This window comes from Carlito syrichta, unplaced genomic scaffold (assembly GCF_000164805.1).
Source record: "Carlito syrichta isolate Samal-C Ts95f unplaced genomic scaffold, Tarsius_syrichta-2.0.1 Scaffold302421, whole genome shotgun sequence".
In the NCBI taxonomy this organism is placed as follows: domain Eukaryota; kingdom Metazoa; phylum Chordata; class Mammalia; order Primates; family Tarsiidae; genus Carlito; species Carlito syrichta.
In genome coordinates this window covers 411,786-425,390 of record NW_007246517.1, presented here as the reverse complement: position 1 = coordinate 425,390, position 13,605 = coordinate 411,786, and the positions used below count along the sequence as shown (strand labels likewise).

At 37.0% G+C, this 13,605-nt stretch overlaps 1 long non-coding RNA gene across 1 annotated transcript; it reads right to left on the bottom strand.

Moving 5' to 3' along the window:
- Window positions 1-9,423: 9,423 nt before the first annotated feature.
- LOC103258954 lies at window positions 9,424-11,979 on the bottom strand. Its single transcript, XR_504207.1, has 2 exons — window positions 11,804-11,979; window positions 9,424-9,855 (listed from the first exon to the last, which is right to left on the bottom strand). It is a non-coding gene; the product is annotated as an uncharacterized LOC103258954 (long non-coding RNA).
- Between the last annotated feature and the right edge of the window lie 1,626 nt (window positions 11,980-13,605).

Genomic DNA, 13,605 nt, shown 5'->3' with positions numbered 1-13,605 from the left:
GTTGTAATTTTAGAGAACAAGAGCAACAACTCAATTGGTTTAAAGCATGATTTAACCGCACCCCCTGGTTTACTACACTAATTTCCACCATAGTTGGCCCTTTAGTTGTTTTAATTCTCCTACTAATTTTCGGGCCTTGCATCATCAACAAGCTTGCAGCCTTTGTTAAAAATCAAGTCAGCACTGTTCAACTCATGGTACTCAAGCACCAGTGCCAACCGCTTGGTACTCATCCTTGGTGTCTCAACTCTCCTACCCATTTTCAGAATGATCTTAAAAAAAAAAAACCTATGTAGACCCGTGATTGGGGCTTATCTATAGGTTCCTCTGAGAGGGGGGAATGAGAGACCCAAGAGATTAAAAAAAAAAAAAAAACACTCTAAGAGAACTATTACTACATGAATTCCTACCCCACGTTCACTGTATTTGTTTGCAGTGTTTGTACTTAGAATTTTGTTAAGTTTAATTTTTGTTTGTCTCATAAAATAACCGATTGCTTCTGCAACTGCTGCTAGCAGTATGTGAATGTCAAGTAATAAACCCCTCCCGGACATTCCTTTGCTTAGCCTGCCTGCTTGCTAAACCTAGCTTATCTGACATTCCACTCTGCTCATTTAGCAGCTCCCCCATCAATCACAGGTAGCTGAGCGGACCAGACCAATCCCAAGTGCCCCCATACCCATTAGGAGAAATTAACCTATCATGTAAAAACAAGTTTAAAGTTCTTTCCCCTCCCTCTGTAATGATGTATAAAAACTGCTTGCCATGCTGGATCGGGGCTCTCGTCCCTGAAGCTGTTGCTTCGGGCGTGAGCCCAGACTCGAGCCTGAATAAAGACCCTTGTGTGTTTGCATCAGAGCTGGCTCTTTGTTGGTCTCTTGGATTCTGAAATTTGGGTTTAACAGTTACCAAGTTCTTTGATTCTACCTTCATAATGCCTCTGATTGTAAATATCCCCCATTCTGATCATTCTCACTGCTGTTGCTCAGATTTGAAACCTTATCATTTTTCTGAAATATGCCCATAAACCATAAATCTCGTTTCTACTCACACTATCCTCCTCCTTATTGTGTGACCAGAATTACTGTTGGAAAATTTTGATTCAGTCATGATTCTTTCCTACTCAAAAAACAGTATTGTCACTCCTCTGTTTATAGGATGACACCCAAACATGTTCCCACGTTTCCTGTGATTTTCCACACTTAAACCCAATATCTCTTTCCTTTTATTCACTCTACATTGTACCCAGAGCAGGTAACTTACCAAGTCATTGTTCTTTGTGTGCACTGCACATCTCCAATCCTCTGCGTTCCTTACTAGTGGTCAACTTCTTTCATTTTATACCACTAGATCCATCTATAAACATCCTAATCATTCTTCAGAGCTCAGTTGAAATGATATTTTCCATGGGTCTTCCCTCACCTCTTAAAGAATTTCTCATCAAATTATCTTTTTTTTCCCATTATATTGGGCATTTCTTTATTTCTGTTCTCTCATATTGTGTCTTAATTATTCATTTTTTAGCTGGTATTTTCAGAGCATATTTAATGGGCTCTATGGAAAGGGTCAGATCCCCACAAATCAACCCTAAATTATTTGATTAGATGTAACTGGAATGAAGACTCTTACAGCCTGGACTCTTAATTGGTAATGTTAAGACATTTTTCTCCACCTTCCAAAAATATCTTCTAAATCTACAAGACAGAGAAAATTTGATTTGAAAAAATAAAAGGCAAGAGGGAGTAAATACTCAGCATCAGTTCTAACTATGTCTAGCATAGCCTAGCTATTGAAGTTTCATTTATATGGTTTCTCAAGTGGGCACAAGCAGAGAAACAAAAGGTCAGCTTACATGACAGAATCTGTGGGGTTTGATGGGTCGTTACAAACTCTGTCTTCTTTTCTACCATTTTAACGACAAATATGCATATGTGGATGAGAGAGTGGGTATATTGTGTGAGTGCTCACCATATTCACACCAACATTTAAAAATATTTGCACAGAGGAAGAGGGCAGGCCTAGGCTCCACTTCAAGTACCCCCTTATGCACCACGTCAGGTCTGCTCTGCTTCACCTATTTCTAGTCTCAGCCACTGCTGTGGCCCCCAGCTCTGAGTGGAAGTTAACTGAATTTTCTCAGAAGCAATCTCATATATTGTCCCGCGGTCAGAGAACATGCTCTGAAGAATTCGGATTTTTTGACATTTTTGAAAACGTATTTTACGGCCCAGCATATAATCAATAATCCATGAGCACTTGGAAAGAATATATATTTTGCCATTCTTTGGGAATATGTCCTATGGATAACAATAGGGTAAATTTTGTTATTTTTGTTTTTATTCTATCTTGCATATGCATATGGATTTTTGCCTGCTTATTTTAATCAATTGCTAATAATCTTCTAATGTGATTGCAGATTTTTCTATGACTTCTTTTCTGTTTCTGTCCTATGTATTTTGGAGCTATGTTATTAGGTACATAAAAGTTCAGAATTGTTTTCTATTTCTTATATGCTGACATATTATTTATTATAAAATATCCCTTTTAAGCTTTAGTGATATATCTTGTCTATTGTCTACTTTGCTTTCACCAGTTTTGTTTTGTTGAGATTTTTATGATATTTCTGTTTTTAACTTTCTCTTTTCAGCCTTGTATTTAAGGTGTGTCTCTTATATGCATTACATATTGTCAGTTATTTCTTTTAATCCACTTTGGCAATTATTGTTCAGTTACATTTTTTAAAGTTTCCCATATTTTATCTATCATATTAGCTTTATGTTTGTCTCACCTAATTTATGGGTTAGTATTTTTTACCATTTTTTCAGGCAATACTAGAGCTTTAGAACATTTTAATTTTTCCTACCCTCTTTTGTGTCATGTTTTTAATTCAAAATAAGTTTTAAATTCCATAAGACATCATTACCATTGTTGTATATGGTTATTATAACACATATTTACACTTTTTATTCACCTTCATATTTTCTGCATTTTTTGCAATTTAGGATTTTTTTTTCCTACCTAAAATACTCCCTTTGGTACTTACTTAAAAGTGAGCATAATGGCATCAAATAATCTGTATTTCTTTGTCTAGAATTTTTTTTTACTTTATATTTGGAGGTTATCATTACCAGATATGCGATTCTAAATTTTATTTTTCCAAGTACTTTGCAGATATCACTGTGCTGTCTTCTGGGTTTTCACCTATGTGTTGAGATGTCAACTGTGGGTCTTAAGGTTGCTCTTTTGAAAGCAATATGCATTTTTTTTTCTTATGCTTTTAAGTCTTTCTCATTGTCTTTAATTTTTATCAATTTTTTTTTTCTAAATGATATTCATAGGAGTTTTCCTATATATTTTATCTGGGGTTGTATCACTGCTTGAATCTTTGGTTTACTGTCTTTTGTTAGTTTTGAAAAATGCTTGGTCATTATCTCTTTAAAGATTGTATCTGCCCACTCCCTTTCTCCTACCATTCTAGGACTATAATTGCATATAGGCAAACCCTTTTTTAAAAATTCAGTCATCTCTATTGCTATTTTCTGTACCTTCACTCTTTTATTATTTGCATTTCCATTTTAATAGTTTATGCTCACTTATTTTTCTTTATCTAATCTGACATACCCACATACTAAGTTTCTAGTTTCAGTAATTACTTTTTGCAGTTTCAGAATTTTCACCGAATTCTTTTTATATATATTATATTTGTCATCATTTTATGCATTGTCTTAAACATATTTATCACAGTCATGTTAAATTAGTGTCTTGGTCGGCTGGAAGACTGTTTCTATTGTGTATTTTTCCTTTAGGTTCTCTTCTCTGGTATATTGGGTAATAGTCATTAAATACCAGACTTTATGTGTGAGAAATTATAGTCAGTGGACATCATTATCTCTCACCACAGAAGATTCATCTTTTTAAAAAAAATTTTGCTGGTAAGTTACAAAAGTAGAAGTACCTAAATCCAATGATGAATGATTTGATTGCAAGCTGAGTTTTAAAAACTTTGATGTCACTCCAGTCTCTATGTCACCTCAACTCCTAGGATAGAGACTCCAGGGGCCCGAAGAGAGTCTGGAGTATTTACCAGTGTCACTCTTATTTGCTGGATTCTGAATTCACATTTTTTTCATCAAAGCACTGGGAACTACCAAACACTCTGATGAGCTTTTCCCTTGTCTCTTATCCCACACAGTTTAAGAGCTGGCAAATTCTTCAAAAGAGAAACTAATGTGGAGTGTCAGGCTCACTTCTCTTTATCTTTCTTCTCTCCAGAATCACGGTCTCTCAAATCCTGGTTATCTTAGAAAGCCTAAATTCTAACTCTTGTCTCCTTCGTCCCATGAGATCACCAGAAGTTTGCTCATGTTTCTCCTCTTAGCGGCTACACTTTCCTGGCTTCTGAGCCTTTTGCCTTGCCCTGCCTAAGAATTGACATATATCCCAAGGAGGAAAATAGCAAGAAGAATGTTGGAATTACCTCAGGAAGTTTCTCACTTGTTTTAGGATTTTGGTCCCTCCAGTTCTGAACTTCTCAGAAACTCTCTGATGACTGTAAACAGACATTTTTCATATTTTATCCAGACTTTATAGTTGTTAGAGTAGAACTACATTGACTTTACCAATGACAGATTTTCGTGTTGTTTCTTTCCAATACAAATCTCTTGTAAGAAAGTCTATATTTTTTGAAAGAAAAATATAAGCATGTAGACTCTTGCAAGGCACATTTTCTGAGTATCCTATTAGTGTCCTCATGATAAGCTGGATGCCAAATATACAAAGAATAATAGCACTGTCTTTGTCCTCAAAGACTTCCCAGTCCAGTCAGATGACAAGCAAATAAGCATGGGATGTGCAGTGTGTTAACTGCTGTCATAGACATGTGCATAGGATTCTCCATTAAGCAGAAGAAAAGATTCATTGAGTCAGGCATTTGGAGAGGGAAACAAAACAAATTCTGCCATTAGAGTACACTCTAATTTTCCCCATTTATAAGATCTCTTCTGTTCTACAGGATCGAAGGGCACAACTTCCCAGGTATCATAGAGGTAGGCCAAAGTACTTTTAGTTCTTTACTGACCACTACATATTAGTTAGAGAAACACTGTGAAGAAGAATTGAATATAACCTATATATCGGCTGAAACCTTCTTGCCCTTTAGATTTCAGGGTACAATTGGCCCAGACTGCACAGACAATTTCATATCTTATGATAGCTGCTAAATTTTAAAATGGACAATCTCAGCGCCCCCTGCGCTTCTGCCTCCCAAAACCTTGTGCTGTCTTTAGTTTTACTCCAACTATGATATGTCAGTTTGAAATCCTTATGCTTTAAGGAATTAAATTCCCAACTCAAACAACATGGAGATCAAGCATCATAGGGGTTTTACTGACTGGAAAGTAAAATTGTAGGATAAGGATTGGTTAATGTGGTGTCACAACATTGTTATCTCTGTGTTCTACTGTTCACATTATACGATCCATCTAAGCCTGGTTCCCATGTGGGCAAAGGATGCAACCAAGGTTACACTGTTCTTGTTCTTTATTGAAGTCCATGCGAGAGAAGATTTTCCTCTCAAATTTCCAGCACAATTCCTAAATTTTATCTTTAATGTGCCAGCTAAGGTTAATGCCCACCACTGAAATTATGGCTATCAATAGATAAATACAATATTGTTCCTCTCTCGCCACTCCCTCTATATGGTGGGACCATATTTCCTCAGGCACAAAAACAGTGGTTGAGGGGGAGAACATCAGAATGAAAATCTGGGTATCGTTAAGAAAGGAGAACAAGAGATAAATGCGTTGTACATAACCAAAAAAGTCCACTACATCTACCGAGACATAGAAGTCACTTTCCATTAAAGTTCTTTCCACTGAATCTACCTGTACACAAAGCTCTAGTGAAAGCTAGGTCTTACCAAAGATTTTCTATGCAACACAAAAGTATGTGTGGGATATACATATTCCAACACATGTCCTATAAGAAGATTCCAGCTTAGTTTTAGTTGCCACCCCATCCCTATTCTTCTCAACTCTCCCTTATCTGGTATTATCTCTCTCAGGTTTCCCAGGAAAAAATGTGTAGATTCTCTGACTTCTTTTTCCATGTGAGAAGACTTGATACTAGGCAACAAAGAACTTAAAATGAGAGGTAGGAAGTGTGCAGGAACTAACCTTAATCCTTACTCATACAACTCTGAAAGACAGTTATATCCTCAAAAGGAATTAGTGGAGAATATTATTTCTCCATCTTACTACGTTATTAAGTACCTCTTTTTTAAAAAGTGAGTATTTCTACACATTAAACTTATATGCGAATATAGCAGCACTAGTCATCATAGTAAAAAAGTGAAAATATTTCAAATGCTTATCTATGGTGGAAGGAAAAACAAAATGTGATATATCAGTGCAATGGAATTCTACTTAGCAGTAAAAAGGAACAATCACTGACGTGTGCAACATGAATGGACCTCAAAAATACCAAGCCAAGTAAAACAAGTCAGATGAAATAGCCCATATATTTCATGATTCTATTTACCATTAATGACCAGAAAAAGCAAATTTTATAGAGACAGAAAGTAAACGAGCTTTTGCTTAGGACTGGGGTGGGAATAGGGATCGATGGTAATTGGGAATGGGGGATCTTTTGGGATAATAAAAATGCTCTAAAATTGGATTGAGATGATAGTTTCTCAATTCTGTAAACTAAGTAAAAAATGATTCCAACTTAAAATGGGTATATAAATGACATACCAATAAGGCTTTTAGAAGAAAGATGTGAACATGCTTTGATTACTGAGATATGAGTGAATTGAACATGTGTCACTCCAGGTGGAACACGAATAGTCAGCATGTGAGTCCCCTTATCTCTTTTCCCTGACTCAGTGGTCATGGAAGAAAGTATCATAGTGGAGTTTCCATCAGCCTGGGCCTCTCTGTGACTACAACGAGCAGACGCCCTCACACCAACCTACACTGAACATGTACTATGGTCGTGAAATAAGCTGTTGTCAGATACAGTCACTGGGGGAAAGATCATTAAAAAAATACATATGTACAATACAAATGAAAAGTAATAATATGACAGTGCTCTTTATTATAAACCCAGAATTTCTGGTACCCCCAAACAGCCTAATATTGAACATGAGATGGCTTTAGATTACTCATTTTATACCACCAGATAATTCAGACTTTGAAGATTCTGTGGATAGGAAAAAAAAACAAACATATTTTTCTGACATAGCCATGATATGAGAGAGTAAATGCCACCTGCCTCCTTGATTTTTCCAACCTTGCAGTTTTATAACAAGGAAAGAGACAAAGCCAGGAGATATTTGAGCTTCTAAAAATAAAAGTAAAACAAGGTGCAAATGCAAGGTGTCTGTGTTTTATTCTAAAGTCAAAATTGTTTGTGCTACTTACTATTTAATGACTGACGCTTAATATCCTCATTGCACAGCTGCAGTTGAAAATATGAACACATCGTGATATTTATGTTGGAGGCAAGCATTTTTGTTTTACGATTTTGTATTTAATTCATTCGACATCCTTTTCCCTTATTGCTCTCTCTCTCCCCTGGCAAGAATAAACTCATGCACCGAGCTCAGATCAGCTGTCAGAATCTGTGAGCAATGAGAGGGCCCTAAATTTGGCAGAATACCATCCCCCTCACCAGACATATTCCAAATGAACAAGCTGAATGCTGGGCTTTCCACCCCTCACAGCCCAAATTTTTCAAAAGTCTTTAAACTCCTTCCTTCTCCCTCCTGCTCTCTAGGGGAATTGCACTGATAAGGTTTCTGTTCATCAAAAGGATGGAATGGCAGTGGCTCTGCTATTCCCAGGACACCTCCTGCTGGAAAAGGGCGGCTTCTCCCCTGAGAAGCTATTATCAAGAACAGGAGTTCTCCAGCTCCCATCAGGAATGTATCACTCCACTTCAGTTATTGTTTCTGTGGAGTCCTTTTCCTCCTGTCTCTCTTCCCCACCCTCAAGCAGTTTTTAAAATCCATTACCTAGGGAGTTTCAAATTGTGTCTGACCTATTGATTCCAAAACAGGGCCGTGTTCAATGGGCGTGCAATACAATATACAACCTGGAGCCCAGGAAAAGGCGAACTTGCTGAGAAAATAAGGGATATAGAACAGTAAACTGCAATTTGGGATTTTTAGGAAAATGAAAGAAATATGCACAAAGTGTTCTGATTTGGGGTGAGAAAATGAGATGGTGTATATGAAGGACCTTTGTAAATCATAAAGCATTATGCAGATATAAGATACTGCTTTTATTGATAGTAATGTAAAAATCTAAACTCAATTAGTTCAGTGCTATATATCATGCATGTGGTTCATCTACATCTCTATTCTGGATTTTAAAATGCTTTGTTGCTGGCTTAGACCTATAATCAGAGGATATTTGAAAGGAAGGAGGACATTATACCAAAACCTGTTAGTTCTCACCCTTTGGCAGATTCTGGAAAAACTTTTGTGGAAGGTAGAAGGAACACTTCAGAAACAAACACTGCTAAACCACCCTGTGATGCAGAGTATCTATCAAAGAGGAGTCTGCCAGAGAGCTGCATCTTTTGCACTTGACACTGGATATGAATGTCTGGTCTATGATAACTGCTTTGCCATGGTCCAAGATATTGGATAATTTAATTCTATTTAATTCAACCAAATCTTGATTTCATGCTAACCTGTGACCCAATCACTATGTTGGTGTCTCTGGGGATATTAAAACTATGTAAGACATGGTCCACAACCACAAGGAGTTAAGAATATGATTGAAAGAGCTTACAATTAAATTGATTTTAAATAGAAGAGGGAGTTGTTACAAATTTTAGCAGATTCATTTTTCCTTTTATTTTCTTTAACATATTAGCTTGAACAATCAAGAAATAGTCATAGTTTGGAGGAAAAATGAAAATGAACAATAAAATGGGGACACAAGCTCTTGTATTGTGCCTCAAGCAACAAAGCTTCCTTTTTCTCTGTTCTTCTGCAGAATAAATGGCGAGACACACAGGATTAGATATATAATGTGTGGCCACTCTCCAGTAACCACTATTGAACTTCAAAATGAGTTTAGTCATTAGCTTTGACAAATGAGGAGCCTGTTATTGATTTTTGCTCATGTCTATCATGGGATCTATTTAAAAAGAACAGTCAATTCTAAGAAAGATTATGTTAATCGTATTGGTTTGATTTAATAATGGGAGGAGACAGATCAAGGAGTGCAAAAGAGAGGCCCAGAAATTGGCAATATCTGTATCATTTTCCTAAGACAATTCAAAAAACAATTTGGAAAAAAATCAAGTATATCTGTCTTTTCTAAGAAAGCTAAGAATATATTGATAAATCATTCCAGACAATGTTAACCAACAGCTTGAGAAGTTCACGAAAAAGGACATTGACAGGAGGGATACAATTACTAATTTATTTGTCTTTTTATGGTTCAGTTAAAAGTATCGTAGGTAGTCTAGCACATGGCAGCTCGTCAAACTTCACAGGGTAGCTGTCAGAATTTTGACTGATGTACAAGCGTTACTTGCTCATGTTTGCCCTTCCTTTCAGTGGAGTGCACACAGGTAAGACAGCTTGTTGGTAATTTTTATTTAATGCTCCCAGGATCTGTGGCTACACTTTTATTGAAAGTTCTGACAATAAAATTCCACTCCCTGGAATTTCCAAGGTTTCTGCTGCAAACACTTCTCCACTTAAACAAGCTCTTCCTCTGGGATGAGACAACTCTTGAGGGTCTTTTCTGATGCCTTCTGATCTTGGAGACAGCTGTTTAGTATGTTGGAGACCGTTTTATTTTGTTTTGTTTTTTGTTAGCTTTACCGGAAAGGCATCTAAAAGAAAAACAAAACACTAGGAATTAGCAGTGCAAAGGCACGTCAGGGCTTCAGGGGAGCCTTCATAATTCTGAACTGGTGAATGCCAAGTTGCACCCACTTTAACCATTTTTAACCTTCTCTTCACTCCCTCTCTCTATTCCTCGCTTCAATCCGATTCAATTCATTAAATGAAACTGTTCGTTTTCCAACAGTCTTGCATTCAGCTCTCGAAATTTACCTTATTTTTCTAAAAATTGAGTTTTCTAGTCTAAAATCTCTTTCAAATAGGCTTGAGTCCTGGACTATTTGGTGTTGGATCAGAAGCCTTTAAAATATACAGTAATGACGGATCAGTGTTCACATCACTTAAAATACTTGGTCAGATATTTGAAAAAAGTAAAAGTAAATTGTAATTCAGACTTAAAACACCTTAATACAGCAAGAACAGCAACCTAATATACATCATCTTTGTTTCATCATATCAGTGTGATATTCAGAAATGTGTTATAGTGTTTCAAAGATCATAATCAAAGCTATCGCAATTTGGTTTCCGATGTGAAACCCAAAACTGGATCTATATTCTCACACTGAGATTCTGAATTGCTAGGGAATAAGGCTTGATTGGCAAATCTTTTGAAGGCATGTTTTAACAGTCATTAGAGATAATTATTTTCTCTGAAGGCAGGAGTCATATGGTACACTTGGATTGTAATCATGTAACCTCTCATATTTATGTAATTCTAACATTTGGAATACCATTCCTAATAGCATAATGATTGTTTCAGAAAAGAAAGGATATTTTACCACAACATAAAAATGTATGAAGAATGGAAACTCAAAGTATGTACAATTCTTTACATTGAATAAGTTTAGCTTTGTGAAATATTTCATTATTGTATGTTTCATTATTATACAGAAAAAAAACCTCTAAAACCTTAGTGCCCTTAAAATTAAAAAAAAAAAATTATTTGTTTAAGTGACAAGTACTTTTTCTAAGATATTAAAATACCTTCCCACAAGAATGAGAAGCATGAAAAAGTAAGAGGGCAAAGCAACCCACACATGGAAACTCAACGTTTCTCTATGGAAGGAACATGTAGCAACTCCACTCATATTTTATAGTCCCAATCAAACCACATGGCTCGGCTTCAGTTCCACAGGGTGAGTAGTAGAGTGACTCTGAATATTAGTGGATATTACTTAGCCCACACTCCTCACCTTAAAAACGAAGATGAGCCGGGCTCGGTGGCTCAGCCTGTAATCCTGCGCCTTTGGGAGGCTGAGGTGAGTGGATTGCCTGTGCCCGCGGGTTCGTAACCCGCCTGGGCAGCGAGACCTCATCTCTACAATAAATCAAAAAAATCAGCCGGGCGTGGTAGCACATGCCTGTAATTCCGGCTACTTGGAAGGCTGAGGCAGAAGGATCGCCAGAGCCCAGCAGGTCGAGGCTGCGGTGGCCGGGAGCGGCCACTGCACTCCAGTCTGGGCGACAGAGTGAGACTCCAACTCAAAAAAAAAACAAAAAAAAAACGAAGATGCCTAGTGATTCCTAAGTGCTTGCTCCCCACAACTGGTCCATGGTACTAGTTAGTAATTCAATCAGGACTCAAATTTAAGTGTTCTGACTTCCAAGTCATGTTCTTCCCCACTCCAAGACCTGCCCCAGCAGTTCTGTGATACTGTTGAAAGACAAAGATGATATTATAAAGAAGTCAGAGTGTGCTCCCACATCCTTATCTTTTTTGTTCCAGAACAATCCCCTGAGGAAATTATGCCAACTGTGGTTTTCTTAAAAATAATTTTTTTATTTTAAATATATGAGGTATAATTCAGGGTAAGGTATTCAAATGTTCACTATGCGGGTACCCCCCAACCCCCTGGAAGTTTCCTACTAATGCCCCTTGCCAACTGTTTAATCCTGATTTTAGATGTAAGGGAACTGAGGTTTAGCTGGAAAGTAGACCTAAGATTCTATAACAACCGGGGGAGCAGGACTTCTGTCTGAATCCCTGAATCCTACTGTGTGATCAGTACTGATGTGTGCCAACGTTCTGGGTGGCAGCAGACCCTGGGGTGAGAAGTGATCCTTTGACATCTGCTTCCTCGCAGCTGTTTCAGTTTTCTTCAAACTTTTTTCTTTTCACCAAACTTTGATTCCATTTGAATGGGAACCCCTCTGTCTTGGTGTCTACAAATTCGCTAAATCAATCCTTTGCCCTGACATTCTCCCACCACCGTGGAGATATACTAAAGCTCATATTAAACTGGAGACATGCAACACATGTTTCCCTTATGGTGTGAGCTTGTGACTTCAGTGTAGGCCAAGGCAAAGCCAAATCAGGGACTGATTATAGAAGAAATGACTCACCAAGTCTGAGTTCAAACTTGTTGTGGGACTTACTAAAATTGGTTCTAAAACACTATTTTTCACAATTACATTGATTGTCCATGTTTGTTAAAATTCTTTGATTTTTAAAAAAAATAAACGACCCTTTTCCCTCCCCTGTTTCTGTGTTATATTAATATGTTGTCTTGGCTGACTATCATTCAAACTTATCCCGGTTTTACATGGAGGTACCAAGAAGACATAAAAGGACACTTTGTAAATCACAGGCAAAAAGAATACTGTTCTACTTTCTAAATTTCCATTGATATTCAGCTATAGCTACATGCTGTCAAAAAGTTGTCTCTTTTGTCAGTCTATCAAATTCTTCCTGAGATTATGTCTCTGGGTACAAGCAGGTTATTGAATCTTCAGAGAGAATGTTTTCCTGAACTTCCCCCCAAAGTATACAAAGATTAGATAGATACATTAGGAATAGGGCAATATATTTTTATATTTTAGTTACAAAAAAAAAAATCTAACATTTTCTCACTTTATCCTGATAGGAATGCAGTTGTTTTAGGTCTTGAAGGATTATTGGTTACTCTGTGGTTTCTGTGAAGTCCAGATGTTTTCAAGATGGTGTTATGTGTGAAAACCATGTATTTGAAAAGAGTCAAGCTCTTAGACATTCCCTGGAGGTAAATAAGTTTAACACTTTGAGGTTCAAATGTGAATATAGACATTTATATAACAAGATTTTACAATGTCCTAGAAATTAAAATAGGTATCATTTCAGTTAGGTTTATTAAATCTCTACATGGTTACTTTATTTTTAATATGTTAATAAAGCTCAATTACAATGTAATGAAGTCATGTGATGAAAAATGTCAATTTTTCCATGTCAAAGTTCACTTCAGTTTTGAGAAGGTTTTGAAGTCATCATTATTTTAGAAAATAGAAAATTTACCTTAAAATGGGTTAAAATTAATATTTCTTGTCTATAAAGGGGTCTGACATTATTTTTCAAACTGATGAGAAGATTAGGTACATTGTAGTTAACACTACAATTCTGCTGACATTAGTTTCAAAATTCTTTTTTTTTGTTGAGTTGGAGTCTCACTCTGTCACTCAGACTGGAGTGTAGTGGCCACTCCCGGCCACCGGCCACTGCAGCCTCGACCTGCTGGGCTCCAGCAATCCTTCTGCCTCAGCCTTCCAAGTAGCTGGAACTACAGGCGCGCGCTACCACACCCAGCTAGTTTTTGGTTTATTGTAGAAATGAGGTCTTGCCAAGTTGCCTGGGCAGGTCTCACACCCGCAGGCTCAGGCAATCCACTCACCTCGGCCTCCCGAAGTGCTGGAATTACAGGCTGAGCCACTGAGCCCGGCCTAGTTTCAAAATTCTTAAAGGTTAATATTCAGTTGTTCATTTCTTACCA